Source organism: Macaca fascicularis, chromosome 6 (assembly GCF_037993035.2).
Source record: "Macaca fascicularis isolate 582-1 chromosome 6, T2T-MFA8v1.1".
Classification (NCBI taxonomy): Eukaryota; Metazoa; Chordata; class Mammalia; order Primates; family Cercopithecidae; genus Macaca; species Macaca fascicularis.
In genome coordinates this window covers 42,910,598-42,926,256 of record NC_088380.1, presented here as the reverse complement: position 1 = coordinate 42,926,256, position 15,659 = coordinate 42,910,598, and the positions used below count along the sequence as shown (strand labels likewise).

The window sequence follows — 15,659 nt, the reverse complement described above, 5'->3', positions numbered from 1 at the left end:
ATGCTCTCTCCATGACATGGGGCATTATCCTGCCTCCTTTAAGCTTCTATGTAAAAATAGAAGTCTATTTGGCCAGACTGACTGGCTGCCAGATAGATGGCAAACACAGGGCAGATCAATATCATGTCTCATCTCCAGGAAGATTATAATGTACCCCTTCACTCTTCAAGATCAAAGGAGGTATAATAGCTTGGACTTGGACCATTCATTGTCAATAGCTTTAATAGAAAATACTCCCTAGAAAAGTGCTGTCTAACAGAAACATAATGTGAGCCACAAATGCCAGCCACATACATAGTTGTAAATTTTCTAGTAACTACATTAAAAAAGTTAAAAAATTGATAAATTAATTTTAATAATGTATCTTATTTAACTCAATATATTCAAATATTATTTCATCATGTAATCAATGTAAAAAGTATTAATGAGATATTTTGCACCGTTTTTCTCATACTGAATCTTTGATTCTAGTATGCATTTGACACTCACAAACATCTCAATCGAAACTAGTCCCATTTCAAGTGTTCAATAGCTACATGTGGCTAGTGGCTACTGCGTTGTACCATGAAGCTCTGGAACACAGAGGAGTAGGAGAAGTCCACGCGGCCAGCTTCCTAGCTAGTGTAAAATGGATCTGTGTTTATTATTACTCACAAGGCAGGCCAAAGCTGCTGAGAAGAGACCTTCATAAGTTGTTTTGCAAGGTCTGATAATTTTTTAAAGTCATAGAAAGAAATAGTCTTCCTACTAAAGCAAGAAGTAGGGTGTTCCAGATCTTCTCAACACTCACTTTGTACATAATTACTGAGCACTGAACTCTACATACAATTAAACCATCAATTTTTTTTTGTAGGACAGAACTTATGTCTGTCACTAGTTATGGACTTTATGTGACTAAGTTCTCATCCTCAGCCTCAACTTCTTTATCTCCAAAATAGAATGTTGGAACATATCAGTAGTTCTGAGCCTTGGTTATATATTAGAATCACCTGGGGAACTTAAAAATCAATGCTCTGGCTTTATCATAGATAAATTGGATCAGTAGGGTAGGGACTGAGTATTGATACTTGAAGATTTTTCTTGTATAATTCTAAAGCATGGCCAGGATTGAGAATCGCTGATTCAGTGCAAACCAAATGTGCTATATAACTTTTGTCACAACAGAACTCATCTGCCCCCAAAAGTTGCCCTCATCCAAGGAGAAGAAGAGAAAAGAAATATCAGTCTCCCCATTCTACCAACCAATTAATGTGCTTTTTTGCAACAGATGATGATTTATGGATCTATGTCAAGTAATTTTAATACTGAAATACGGAATTAAGATCAGAAAATATTACCCTACAAAATGGCAAATAAAAATAATATACATGTATAGATGAAATCAGCCAGTCACAGAAATGATCACTCAAGTAACGACAATATTTCAAAGTGTTGCTGATGAGACTGGATAGACAGAATGCCAAAAGATCCCTTGCAAGATTACCATCCCAGGTTATTCAAACACTAATCTAGGTACTGCTGTGAAGGAACTTTGTGGATGTAATTAAGATGGCTAACCCACTGGCTTTAAAATAGGGAGATTATCTTGGATTACCTGCATAAACTGATGTAATCACCCGAGCCTGTAAAAGCAGAATGAGATATGGCAGAAGGGGAAGTCAGAGAGATTAGAAACTTGAAAAGGACTTGATCTTCTGTTGCTGGAAGAGGGTACATAGAATCTTGTTGCTGGAAGGGGGCACACAGAAACCATGAGATGCAATGCAGACAGGAGTAAAAGGAGCAAAAACCGGCTCCTAGCTGACAGCCAGCAAAGAAATGGGGGAATATAGTCCAACAATGGCAAGGAACTCAGTTCATGAAAACAACTGGAATCGGCTTGGAAGCAAATTCATCCCTAGACGTCCTAACAACACTGATTTCTGCCTTGCAAATTCTAAGCAAGAGCCCAGTTTGGCCATGGTGTGCCCAGACTTCTCACATATAGAACTGTGAGACAATAAATGGGTATTGTCTAAGCCACAAAGTTTGTGGTAATATGTTATGGAAGCAATAGAAAACTGCTACAGCCTTTAAGAGTCCATTATAGAGCTTGAGATTGACCGTAAACATTAATCAGGAAGATAATAATCACCACTGAAACATGTCAATATTGAGAGGGACATTTTTGCAATGTCTAGCAATTTTATTCATAAGGGACTTCAGAGACAATATAGTTCCGTCAGTTAACAATAAACGATAAGGAAATGTTGAAAAACTAGTAAATAATTTACAGCTTTGTCTCCTCCAACTACCTGGGACCAAAAAGAATGTCCCAACACAGAGACAGGTACAATAATTTCTCAAAGCTTGATGATGCTATGCCCTAAGGTCATTTAGTTCCCTCTATTTCAACTCCACAGTTGTCAAATGACCTTCTGATTCTTGTTTTCTGGGATCACTATCTTTCAGGAAAATGAACACAATAATCAGATGAAATGAAATTGCTTGACAGTGCAATACGAAACAAATAAATATATTGACATTTTGGTGTATTGGCCCATGTCTTAAGTTTGGCTAAGATAAATCAGGCCCCTAGAGTCTAATCACCTCTGGAGCAACTGATACAATTTATTTCTTTAAAAAATTTTTTTGAACATGTAAATCAACATGAGATGATCCCAGGGAAAGTGAGAAAGGCTGGAAGGCTCTATCTCCATCAGTTTGCTAGCCTTGCTTTCCATCTTAACATCAGGTCAAACCAGGAAACTTAAAAACAGGCAATGTGTTGGTAGGAAAGTAACAGCCAAGGTCAAAATCTACAACAGACTAGGGTAGAAGAAAAATAAGGAGCACGTATTTATGGAGGAAAAGATGGTGTGGAAGCGGGAAGGCCAGTCTATCTTTGTCACATGTCCTTGCAAATCTTGACTCAGAAGAGCTTGTTTTCAGTCCTCCTGAATTAAAAGTTCAGTTCCCAGGAGGCTTATGTTTACTGTCCTATGGGACCACCACACCATAACTCAGGAAATTATAATTCAATGACCTGGCTATGTTTCTCCTAAACCAGTTGGATGCCCGAAGAGGTTTGAAATCAGAAGTCTGAGCCACTATTGATTCAGAGAGACTGTACACCTACCAGAAAGTCAAAGGGACAGACACATAAGCACTTTATGTTACAGTCTACTTAAGTGAAATCAGTTTTCACATCTTGTAAAACAGTACCAAACCATTCATGCTCCCTTCATTGAAAAGTTATATGACTAGCATTTTAACTTTTCAACCACTTGTGATCATGTTACCAGTTAAAACTTTACTCTCGAATGAGGAAGAAAACTTACAGAAAATCCCTAGGGGGAAGTTTACATGTAGCATCATCATCAAAATGCTAAAGAACCAAAGGACATGTGCTTCAGACATAGGGAAATAATACACCTGGATGCCCACAGGTACCTAAAATAACCTCTGTCTAAAATAAAGTCGGCATTTCCTACCTGCTTCTGATCCCTACATAATGAACATGCAGATTCATTTCTTCTATTTCTTATCTTGCTTAATGAGATCAGGGTTCACCCAGTTGGTTAGTCCATCCCTTCTCACATTTAACTTGTCACCATGAGGGAGGATTATACTTCTGTATTCTCTCTGGAATGTAGTACCTTCTCCTAGAGTCTTAGTCCCCTACCTTTTCTGTTCTCCAGACTTTCAACAGCCTTCTTCATGGTCAAGTTTCCCCTACTTTCAAGGCTACTGTCAGACAAGTCAGGACTCTACCTACCCTTCAAAGTCACATTCAAATATCACCACCTCCATGAAGCCTTCCATACTCCCCACTGCAACGTAGCTGTTAACTCCTCTGTGCCTACACTGATTTTTTTTAACCTTTACTATAAAATATTCCACAATATCCAAGTCACAAGATGATAAACCCCTGTGGGTGGAACAGATGAGTGATGAGTTCTTGGTGCCTGTGTTGCTGTTTGTGAAGTTCTCAGGGCAAGACACAGACCTACTGCATCAACTTATAATCCCCACTCTGTCCTCAATCATGAAAGCATGGGCTGTATTTGATAAGTGAGCAGAAACATGTTACATGTATGCATGTGGGAGGGGACCTGTCAGTGGATACAATGTCAGCCAGAGGCACTAGAGGTTCTCTTTCCACCTCAGGAACATCCAGACCACCATCTAGTTGTTGTCTCTGGATCTTTAGAAGTTAGTTCTGGTAAAAGAGAAAACAAGAGGGTTAGAAGTTGAGCCTGGGGATGAACTTTGGGAAGCAGAACATAACCTGAGGGTGCCGGGTGTTGGTGCAAGAGATTTTCAGAAAGGTATGGAAGGTCCCAACGACATCAAAATTCTGCCTGGGCTCCACCTGAACAGCTGCTATGCCAAATAAACACTGAACACGTGCCCCTTTGTCAGGTGGCAGAACTCGGCTTCCCAGTCAAGCCTCTTCCATAGGTGGCTACCCTCAGTCTCCTCAGCATCCCCATTCAAACTCCTCTCCACTTTTGAAAGACGAACAGGCCGAAAAATTCAAGAGGATAAAAAGGAAAAAACAGAGGGATTGAGATGTATGAAGTGGTTCCTGCTTCCCTTTTGCCATCAGCTCAGGACAGAACACCAATCACAATTTTTTTCCTTAGAAAAGTATTTTCCATGTTCACTAGATTAGATTCCTTAAGACATAACTGTACTTCTGGCTTACACTCACTGAAGATAAATGGCTTTCCTATTTCTCTATGAATCAACATGTCTAGAAGCCTAGGGTTAGTAGTGATGGGGCCCAGGGGGACCCTGCGGGGCGCAGAATCACAATGACAGAAGCCAGGGCCTGAACAAGGCCCCGAGGACAGTGTTAGTCTAAAGGTTGCATGTTATAAATGGGTAAGTTAAGCCCAGAGAGGTGAAGTAATGTGTCTAAGCCCCCGGGGCTGGTGCTGGCCAAGCTGGGAGCAGCACCAGGTCTCCTGTCCCCTGTCCAATGGGCTTTTTCAGTATTCCGTGTTGTCTTCAGCCTGTCACTATTTTCAAGAAGCACTTCAAGTAGCAAGAAGACACACTTACCCCGGGCTCATATGTGCTGTCGTAGCTAATATCATTGATCATCCAGCAGACAGTACAAACAAATCATAACAAGTGTGGGCACAAGGTGACCTGGCTCTTTGGCCTTCCCCAGCTGGCTGGTCGCTCGCCTACCCTCCCTGAATGAGGGTGAGTTCCCCTTTCTACTTTCTCTGAAGCAATACAAGAGCCCTGGAGTAATTAAAGAAACAAATTTACTCCAAACTAGCCCTGACATCTGGACTAAACTGGGCGTAAATTTTTGAAAATAATCCTAGTTAGAATCTTGCAAAAATCTATTCTTCCCACTAACACCACAGTGATTTTCTTAAACTGCCAATTTATAGCCTCTGTTTCAAACCCCCCAGTACAAATCATAAACTTTTAGAGAGGTACAGCCAGCCATGTGTGATCTGATGTGGCCTCTTCCTACCTTATCTTCCAGCATTTCCACAAATCTCCCCTTTCTTCTGTCTACAAAGGAATCTTCTCAGAAGGTTCCAGGCTATTCACACCTCTGGCCCCGCTGCCGCCTATCCTCTTCTCATTTAATCCATCTTTGCTACTCATTCCCCTAAACCTCAGCTCAAGGACACTTCAACTTAGAAGCACCTTAGCAAAAACCCCACACCCAAGTGAAGTCAGGTGCCTCTCCTCTCTACTTCTATCACAACCTTGACAAACCCTTATTATAGCACTATAAGGAATCAGTGATATTGTCATCTCTTTCCTGTGATCATCTTTATATTGCCCACTACCTAGCACAACCAGTTTTAAACAAATTGTTGAAGACATGAAGAAAGGCCCATAGACACGGTTTTAAAAGAGGTGTTTGGAAGAGGCGGGAGCATGTCCTTCTGTTGAAAGTTCATCTGAATGCTTTCCATTGAGATAGAGTAAGTGGTGTTTCCCATCACATCAGGCATTATGGGATGGGTTTTAATCAGGCAATGCAGTAAGACACTCAAAGCATCAGAGTTAATCTGCAAAGAGGTATAAGAAGAAGCAGGAGACAAAGCCTTATTTCTCTTTCCTTCAAAGTACTGACCATCTCTCAGACTAAAGATACAAAATAAACATGCAACTGTTGTATCACTTTTCTTTACAATACTTTTCTTTTCTTTTTTTTTTTTTTTTTTTTTTTGAGACGGAGTCTCGCTCTGTCGCCCAGGCTGGAGTGCAGTGGCCGGATCTCAGCTCACTGCAAGCTCCGCCTCCCGGGTTCACGCCATTCTCCTGCCTCAGCCTCCCGAGTAGCTGGGACTACAGGCGCCCGCCACCTCGCCCGGCTAGTTTTTTTGTAGTTTTAGTAGAGACGGGGTTTCACTGTGTTCACCAGGATGGTCTCGATCTCCTGACCTCGTGATCCACCCGTCTCGGCCTCCCAAAGTGCTGGGATTACAGGCTTGAGCCACCGCACCCGGCCTACAATACTCTTCTTAATGTAAACTGTTGAAATGTAACACATGGAACAGAATTAAAACCCTTAAGTATTTCCTACTTAATGCAAATTACCATCCCTGTTGACTTTCTCAAAATGTATCTGCTGTCTCAATGCTCAGAAAACTAGTCCTTCCTTCAGAGAACAACCTTTGAAAACCAAAATTATATCTTGATGGTGACCAGACAAGGAGGAGGGCAGCCAAAGGCTTTCTTTGCCTAATAAGAATACTTTATAAACTCCAGCACACGAAAATAGAAGTTTCGCTTAGAGTAGAAAGGAAAAGGGCAGAGAAGTAAAGGGAAGAGAGAACAATGAGAGAAATTAACCCAGAAGAGGGAAGAATGAAGTGGGAGGAGAAAGGAAAACATCTGGTCAAAGCCACGTTAAAGATTTATATCTAAAAAATGCGAAAGTAAGTAGAAAAAAAAACCAAAACAAAACCCTATCAGCCTTTTAATCAAACAATAAATAACAGTAAGGGAATACTAACCAATAGTCCGGCAGATATTGCTGAAATAGAGGCTGGATTTTCGTATTGTTTCCTCCAGGCTTTATATCAAGAACTTTTTAAATTTCCTTTTTCTTTCACTCATATATGCAAGCAGATCACATCACACTGATTTGGTTAAAATCTGGCAGAGAGGGAGGGGTTGGAGGTGGGATCCCACAGAAGTTTCTTGGTCACGACTTGGCATGTATTAATCTCTAACTTCTTGGTCTTTCTGCTTTGATATATAAACCTTCACAAAAATTCCTCCAAAATCAATCATCCTCAATCTCTCTCTCTCATGCACACACACACATATCTGGTACCAGAGGAGTAAATTAAATCACACCCGACCATTGCCTCATATAATAAATCCCCTGACCTTTGCCCAGTACATCTCTGGGCTCTGCCTGCTGAACCAAAGGCCAGGCCTGGGCTGGAGTCTCATGAGGCCTATTACAATGGAGGCAGCCAAATTAGCTGAGAAGAGGGCTAAGCATTAGAACTCAACAAAGGCTCTGATGTGGATGGGTTGAAAGCAGTGATAGGGTATCTGAATCTTGGTCCTTTCCCTTCTCTAAAGAGTAGAAGAACAAAGGCAGAAGTGACCATCCGTTGTACTCACTGCTACCTCATTAAAGTATCCCAAATGCCCAGAAGACAGCACATTGTACATCTTGTAAATGAAGAAATTAATGAGTAAATGAATTCTAAAATTTCATTGCTCATTAGAAATCCTAGCATACTTAGTTTCATTGTAAACATTTAACCATTTGTCAGCAGTATAAAGTAGTTGACTAGAAAACCCCTAGAAAACTGAAATTCCTGCATCTTAATTTAGTCCCCTCACCCCAACCCTTCAAAGTCCTAATCAACTAAGTATATTTTGGTCAATTGGGCAGAAGAACACAGCATTTAGAAAATGCAGTTTAGGGTTTTTTTGATTACCTTCTAATAGAGGGAAATATACCTCTTTTAGAAAGGGCTCACAAGTCAACTAAAAGGTATAAAATACTAAACATTTAGTGAATTATATACTCGAGTGACACTGAAAAAAAAAAAAGACCAGCTTTCTAGCTCTGGAGCTTTGCCATAATTCTTGTAGCCACTCACACGGTTAGAACAATCATTCCCATCACTGAGTGTGGAGTGAGTTGCTGTACACACAAGACTGTGTGACTCATTTTCCTGTGTGTGACCAACAGTCCTGTCCACACTATTAATACAAGAAGACTGTTCATGATTTATTAGCTGGGCCTTTAGCTGGTTACAAGACTTCTTCTGCCTGGCTTGCTTTCCCATGTTTATATGCAATAAACCGTTCTGTGACATGTAATACATACAAACCCTTTAAGATGAGAAACACTCAGAGGGGAAAATTCATTTTAATAGTTTAGTTGACAATGACCAAATTTGAGAATTTTGCTGATTGTGAATTTGTGGCTAATATGTTTTGAAATCTTATTTTGAATGTGTAGAAACCACCTATCTGACAAATACCTCTAAAGCACATTTCTAAAACTAAACTCAGTGGTCCCTAAACACCTGATCTCCAGAATTTGTAGTATAAATCAGAAACTTAGGAGTTAGTTGGATGTCTTTTCTTCCTCCTCTACCCCTGTTTCATCTTTTGATGTTATCTCTTCTGTATCTTTTGAGTCCATTCCATCCCCCTTTATCCTCACTACTGTTACTAGCCACCATTTCTCACTTGGATTTGAGAATGGCCTCTTAATACCCAGACAAATTCTCTCTAATCCATTTATCTCACTCTCTCTTTCAGTCTCTCTCTCTCACACACAGAAACACGCTTTGAAACATAATTATCATCATGGTATCCCTCTGCATAAAACATTTAAATGACTTTCCTTGCTTATGGAATTAATACCACAATCCATGACTTGGACTAACTGATATTTACTAGTTATCCCAACTTTCACTCCTATTTTCAGTTAGAAATAGAACCTAGCGAAAGGCATTTCTCAGCCAACCTTGTGGCTAACTGTGGTCACATGACTATGTTCTGGCGAGCAGGACCTGACTGGAAGTGGCATATGCATCCTTCAGGGCAATGAGCATCCCCTACACTTCCCCTTCTCACACTGCTGGCTTGGATGCTGACGGGCTGGATCACCGAACACATGGATGAGGTCTATCTAGACTTGAGGAACATGTCTGAGACTCATTACGATGTTGGATCCCAGACAATGAGGGGTTATAAAAAGACAAAGGGCCAACTAGTCAGTGGTTTTGTGACCAGCCAGCCTAGGTCTTTCTAGTTCATCCTTGAAAGAGAAAGATTTTTTCACCTCATTTGTCAGGCTCAATTGAACAAGTAATGGGAAAGAGTAATCACACAAGACTTGTGTAAAAACATAAGCCGAGATTTTATTCTTGATATCATAAAGAAAAGATAATGTACCTGAACACATGGCATTCTGATACGGCTTTTCCATGAGCTTTAGAAGATACTGCTCCTTATCTAAGACAGTTATAAATCCTATTAGTGTGCTGAAACCAGAAGTATTTGGAACTGTTAGAACTTATGAATAGTTTTATTTGGGGGAATTATTAAGGCCCACATAAATGCACATCTTTGTCAGATAGAAATTTTTTTTGGTTTAATAAAAAATAGGTGATACTCTGAGCCATGTTCCTTCAAATCAAATTCCCAAACCCCAAGTTATTAGGGGTCTTATCAAATTTTACAAAATAATGGTTACACTAAGAGTAGGAAAGTGAAGGACCTTGGGAAAAGAAGCCTGGACTATATCCTTGCAGGTTTTTGTACCCAACCCCCAAAATAAGTTTTATACTGAGCAACGTACTCTGAGATGGTATTTGTAAGACAAACATGAAAGTTTCTGCTTCAAACAGAATTTCAGTCACAGACACTTCATATTTACATCAAGAAGATGAGCTAAATCAAGAGGAAGGGTACATGATACTTGCTTGCAAGATGATCATTTTCCACAGAGCTAATTTGGATATTTTTTCTGATTACAAATGCATAATACTTGCTTATGTAGAAATTTATTTTATACTATATTAGGATTCCTTTTTTGTCTCTAACAAAATATCCAAATAAAACTGAAAACAGACTCCATATAAAAAGTTGTCTCTTTCATTATTTTTCATTTTTTTTTCCATTTAACATTAGAGACTCTCAAGTACCTGCCAATTATATTGCCACATTTTCTAGGAAATGCAGCTTTTAGCAATTCTTTGTTGATTCAAATGAAATCAACCTAGCTCAGCTAATATTAATTGATTAGATTGAGAATGAAGTCCTAATACCAAAGGCTGACCAAAATAAAATGCTTGAAATCAGATGTTGAGTGATTCAGGCAGGTTCTATCAGCTTGGACAAGTTGCAAGAGAGAGGACAGGGAGCTTGAAGACATCACAAAAGAATCCATAAAGGAACCGTGGTGTATTGAGAGATAGATACATGAGAATGACTGGGCATAGTAGAACAGAGCTGGTATCATTACAGTAAATCCCCATTATATGGAGTTATCTGGAAACATTATCTTCCCTGCTGGCTGAGGAAACATAGTACCCCTCCAACTACCCCCAAACAAAAACAAAATAAAAAATTGTGAATATCAAATTTAATTCATATTCCATCATATGCCTTTCATAGGACATTCAGATTGGTGCTTTTCAAACTGTGAGTCATAACCTACTCCTAAGTTTTAGGATCAGTTTAGTGGATCAAAACCAGCTTTGTTTATTGGCTTGTTTAAATAAATAGAATGGATTGAACAGTTTCCTTATATGGAAGTTTTTGACTCATGGGTGTGGCTGTTGGGTTACGTTGTAGACCTAATATTTTCTTATGGTAAGTGACAGTCAAAACAAGGGTGGGTCGCTGATATAGACTGCTTCTAATTTTTCAATATTATCAGTAATGTTACAATAAACATCTCTTGGGAGGTGGGGGGAAATTTGGTTTGTTATTTCCATTTATTGCCTAATGGTTGATTCACAGAAGCAATGTTGCTACATGGAAGGGTAGAATGTTTATGAGATTTTTCATAGATATGACCCAATTGCTTTCAAACTGTCCTAATTTAGATTCAAACCAGACAAGAAGAGAATTTCAATTTCACTGTTACAATTGTCAGCAAAATGTTCTTTTCCTCCTATTGCCACTAATTTAATGGATAAAAATGATCTGCCATTGTTTTACATTTATTTGAGAATTAGTGAGGCTGAATATTATTTGGAACATTTACTGTGAATTATCTAAGTATGTCTTCGCATGTTTGCTGGATCCCCTTTTTCTTTCTGCTATTTTATAGATATCTTTTTAAGGAAGGCTTCGTCACTATTCTTTAGGGATGAGGGCATAGGAGGAAGAGAAAATGGGAAAGAGCATTTTAATTAGCTTGATTTTTTCCAGGCTGCCTTTAGGCTTTTAAGCTTCCCTAGGTTTTGAGACCTGCTGCCTGACAAGGTATATTAACCTTAAAAATAACTTTAAAGAATAACCAATGCCAGAATAGCTGGTCAACGTGGCACTGCAAAGTTGTACTTTGAACTTCTTCTTCTGTGCCAAACACTGCAATATTAGGGTTTTTTTTTTTTTTTTAATTAAGACAGTAGTACTGAAAAATTTAAAAGAGCAGTTACGAGCCTTGGAGGGTAGATTGAGAAGCTCCAACACACATATGATGGGAATTCCAGAAAGAGAGGATTTAATTCAACTGTAAAGAATCAGTTATAGAAAAGGTCATTACTGATAATTTTATAAAATCAAATAATTGAGTTAGCAGATTAAAAGTCCACAGTAATTACTAAGTAAAGTATAATAAAAAGTAGATCTATCATATGGCATCAAGATACAGAAAAATCTTTAAAAGTACTTAAAATAAGAGGCAGATTACCTACTAATGAACTCAAATGGACTAGTGAAAGATTTTTCTTTAGTAACAACAGATGCCAGGACAAAAATAAACTTTAAAAGTATTAGAGAAAAAAAATCAATTCAGAATTTGATACCCAACTAGCCTGTCACTAAAGACTCTGTGTATGTGTATGTGAGCACACATGAAAACTAAGATACTTTACCACCAAAAGACTCTCATTAAATAATACGTAAAGGAGGGAAATGCAAATTAAAACCATAATGATATGCCACCTTATCCTAGCCAGAATGGACATTATAAAAAGACGAAAACAAAAACAAAAACCCAAAACAAACAATAAATGTTGGTATAGACGTAGTGAAAAAGGATTACTTATACACTGCTGGTAGTGATGTAAATTAGTACAACCTCTATGGAAAACAATATGGAAATTTCTCAAAGAACTAAAAGCAGATCTACCATTCAATCCAGCAGTCTCACTACTGGGTATCAACTTAAAGGAAAATAAGTCATTATATCAAAAAGATACCTGCTCATGTATGTTTATCACAGCACAGTTCACAATTGCAAAGATGTAGAAACAACTTAGGTGCCCATCAAACAATAAGGGGATAAATAAAAGGTGGTATATGTACACCATGGAATACTACTCAGCCATAAAAAAGGAAGGAAATAATGTATTTTGCAGCAACTTGGATGGAGCTGGAGGCCATTATTCTAAAAGAATTAACTCAGGAATGGAAAATCAAATACCACGAAGTTCTTGCTTATAAGTGAGAGCTAAGCTACGGGTATGCAAAGGCATAATGTACACTGGAGACTGAGGAGGGGGTAGGGGGGCTGAGGGACAAAACAAAAAGTGTATATTGGGTGCAATGTACACCACCTGGGTGATGGATGAACTAAAATCTCAGACTTTACCACCACCATACAATTCAACCTTATAACCAAAAATCACTTGTACCCCAGAAACGATTGGAATAGAAATATACATGTATAAAATTTTGAAAAATTTTGCAGGAAGAAAAGAATCACCTTAAGTGTGCACTAAAATTCTCTCCTTTTTAAAAAAGAGGAAAAGACCTTTTCTCCTATTTCAGTTACTGCCCATGAAGTTACTGACCCATTTCTCTGCTCCCCTCTAAATCAAAACTTCTTGAAGAAATTGTCTTATTCTCCTGTCTTTAATTCCTCTTTGCTCAATTTCTTAAACTTATTCAAATCAGGCTTTAATCTCCCCCACACCAATGGAATAGTTTTGCTCTAGTCACCAATGACTTCCACATTGCGGCAAATTCTTAATCATCTTATTTAACCAATGAATAACACTTGCCACAACGGATCACTCCCCCTTCTTTGGCACACTATCTTAATTTTGTATCTCGAACAACATTCCGCATTGATTCTTCCATGTCAGTAAATACTTCATCTTGGTCAACTTCACTGTGTTCTCTTCATTTTCCCAACCACTTAGCATTGAAATATCACCAGAAATTATCCTCCTCTCCTTTTTTCTCTATGATTATTCCCTAGATTATCTCATTTGGAATCATGACACTAATGGCATATGTAGGACAATGTTGTCCAAATCATAACTTTAATCCAGACCTCTTTCTTGAATTACAGGCTCATATACCCAGTTCACTATTTAATAATTTATTTGAATGTTTTATAGGTATCTCAAACTTATAAAACCCATAACCAGACTTTCAATTTTACTTCCTAATCTACTCATTCAAGACTGTAGGCCATTTCATATCACCTCCATCTTTTCAGATTCTCAGGCCTTTCCTCTATTCTTTCACTGATACCCCATAACTAACACTCTGTCAACTAATCCTCTCAGACATGTCTTCAGATTACATCCAGAATGCGATCACTTCTTATCATCTCCATCTTTATCTCCCTTACCCAAGCCACCAACATTTATCTGGATTATTATAACAGTTTCTTAATGGCCTACCTGCTTTTGCTTTTGAATCTCCTTATTCCCAACACTCAAATTGGTCTCACTAAAATAAGAACATGTCCCCTTTTTCTTTTCAGGACCCTGTCATGGCATCCTGTCTCACTTAGAGTAAATGACCAAGTATATACAGGGGTCTGAAAGTCCTATCTGATTTTTTTCTCAACCCCACTCTCACCCACTATCTCTGCCTCCATTTACCGCTACGTTCTTCTTGCTCATCCTGCTCCAACAAAACTGGCCGCTTTGATGTTCCTTGAAGATCCCAATTAGTATATGCTATTCCCTCTACTTGGGATACTTTTCTCCCAGACTTCCTTCAAGTATGCATTCAAATGTCACACATCTGTAACAGGCCCTTGCCTGACAACCTAGATAAATAACAACCCTTATACTACTTATTTTTTCTCCATGGCACTTATTTTTGATATATATTTACTTGTTTACTTGTTTATCATCTTTGTTCTCTAATTAGATTGTCAACTACATGAGTTCAGAGACAAATTTGTTGACTCCTATATTTCCAGGCATGTATAATAGCAGGCCAACACAAGGCACGCAATAAGAATTTATTAGACGAATGAACTAATGGTGAGAAAAAAGTAAAACATGGTGGGTAATTCAACTAGATATTGCTTGTAAAAAACAACATGGAACAAATTTCATGTGGATCAGAAGATGAAAGTTAATTCTAGACAACAAAAACAAGGAAAATAGTAGAGACTGTCGTAAAGGATAATTAAAATGTGCTAGATCTGTTTTATTTGATAGAAGGATAAATAATGCATGAAAAATGGGAACACTGATATTGGTTGTTGTGGGAGTGGATAGTCTGACTGGGGGGTGCAGGAGGACATGGGCATGGGTTGAGCACGGGCAAGGTAGTTTGTGGTTGTTGCAGCCTTCTGCTGCATTAAGAAACAACTGCGGTGGTGGAGGGAAGGGATGGGTGGGGACAGGGGTGGACTCACACTAGGGAGGACTTAGGAGGGCATATTCTACCAGAGAGCCCAGGAAAGGGGAGTGAAGCTCAGCCTGATCATGACTTTTAGAAAAGTGACAGGCTTCCCACAGGTTAGAAACAAAAGAAAGAGATATTTTGGCCTTATGTTCTTTGAATGTTTTCATTCACAATATGTAGAAAATGGACAATCCTTATTCTTAGATAACGACTATATTTGAAACAAGTAGGTTTATGTTCTGTGAATGTTTTGAGTCTCAATAGGTAGAAAATGGACGATTCTTGTTTGTAGATAATTACTATATTTGAAACAAAGTGAAATAAAACCTTTGCATTTTTAACTTCTCAAAGAAATATTTCTGAAAATCAATAACTATAAAAAGCAAATTTACCAAAATATGCTTTAAGATGTTCCCGAGGAGAGATGAAAAGAGGAAGAGAGATACAGAGACAGAGAGAGAGAGAGAGAGAGAGAGAGAGAGAGAGAGAATACAGTAACACATCCCATTCAAATAAGCTTTAGATCAAGAATGTAAGGATAGTTTAATACCAGGCAGATCTACCAATATAATCTACTGCATTAATAATTTAAAAGTGGGAATCAAATGATTATTCTACTGTGCAGAAAAACCATTATTTATAGGCTAATATAATAAACTAGAAATAGAGAGCAGTTTTCTTAACCTGACAAAAATAAGTCAGCCAAAAAGCTATACAGTACCTAATAGCATACTTAAAGTGAAATTTTGAAGCATTCTCACTATTATTCAGTACCAGATAAAAATGCTTACTATGAACATATAGTACTTACACAATATGATATCTTGTTGGGAGAGAAAATTTTAAAACAACAGGAGAAAAAGAAAGTCTAGCAAAGACTA

At 38.3% G+C, this 15,659-nt stretch overlaps 1 protein-coding gene across 6 annotated transcripts in view; it reads right to left on the bottom strand.

Annotated features, from left to right (window-relative positions):
• The window catches only part of GHR (growth hormone receptor), a 320,003-nt gene that overhangs the window by 181,157 nt on the left and 123,187 nt on the right, over window positions 1–15,659 (bottom strand). For 3 of the 6 annotated variants that reach the window (XM_005556809.5, XM_073993382.1, XM_005556811.5), the window contains exon 1: window positions 6,981–7,312. The exons of the other annotated variants lie outside the window; for them this stretch is intronic. The gene's annotated coding sequence lies outside the window, so the exon portion shown is untranslated. Of the gene's footprint in view, window positions 1–6,980; window positions 7,313–15,659 lie in introns of those variants that run through there. 6 annotated transcript variants of the gene reach the window in all.